Source organism: Palaemon carinicauda, chromosome 24, assembly GCF_036898095.1.
Source record: "Palaemon carinicauda isolate YSFRI2023 chromosome 24, ASM3689809v2, whole genome shotgun sequence".
Classification (NCBI taxonomy): domain Eukaryota; kingdom Metazoa; phylum Arthropoda; class Malacostraca; order Decapoda; family Palaemonidae; genus Palaemon; species Palaemon carinicauda.
The window spans coordinates 19,637,116-19,638,046 of NC_090748.1; positions in this window are offsets into that span (position 1 = coordinate 19,637,116).

The following is a 931-nucleotide window of genomic DNA, read 5'->3' on the forward strand; positions in this document are numbered from 1 at the left end:
GAAAATAAAATTTCCAACATTGCCTATGGTTCCAAAGTTAGCCAGTCGGGTCAACTGGTTCATAAGCTCACTTTCATCTTCAATGTATCCTGGTAAGGAAACTGCCGAGTATTCTGAAGACGCTATCTTTCCTCGTGAGGGAAAAAAATATATACCAACAATTTCTGATAATGAATGTTTCACTTTATTGTAGAGAGTAACATCGGGGTTCAAGGTTTCTTCCAGAAGATCCCCAGGCACTCACAAACACTCAAAACAGCAAAAGGATTAAGCTACTGTGAAGACTCGTAATTACCATTCTTCGGCTCACACAACTTCAGGCTCAGGTCATCTGCCTCACCATGTATCTCGAACCACGCTCTGCTACCATATGTTACCCGGGGGAGGGGGGGGGGGGGAAGTCAGTTCTTCACACAAGAACTTTATTAATTAAAACATACACGGGAGCAATACCAAATCTCGAGTCTCAGAGACAACAAGGTTTCGAGGGAACAAGCAATAAGGATTGTTATCTGTTAGGGGCGACCACCCATGTGCTGAAATGTGATCCTGAAGTTCGGAGGGCTATTCATGATAATGGGGACAAAGTTTCGTTACGACGGGGTATCAATAACATACGTGATAGGTACCACGTGATCCCCTACTACCACTGTCAGAGGTATGGACATTTTGAAAAAGTCTAAGAATGATGATAAATTCTGCGAGAAATGTTCAAGGAGACATTACACCAGGGAGTGTAATGCGCAAGTGTCAAAGTGTATAAACTGCACAAGTTGAACAAACCAAGTGACTACACAGTAAATTCTAGAGACTGCAAAGCTTATGACTTAGAATTGAATAGACTAGCCAAAAATACTGATCATAGCTACTAAGGATGTCATAAACTGTGGTTATGTAAATATACAATCCATAGGTAAAAAGACTTCAAATT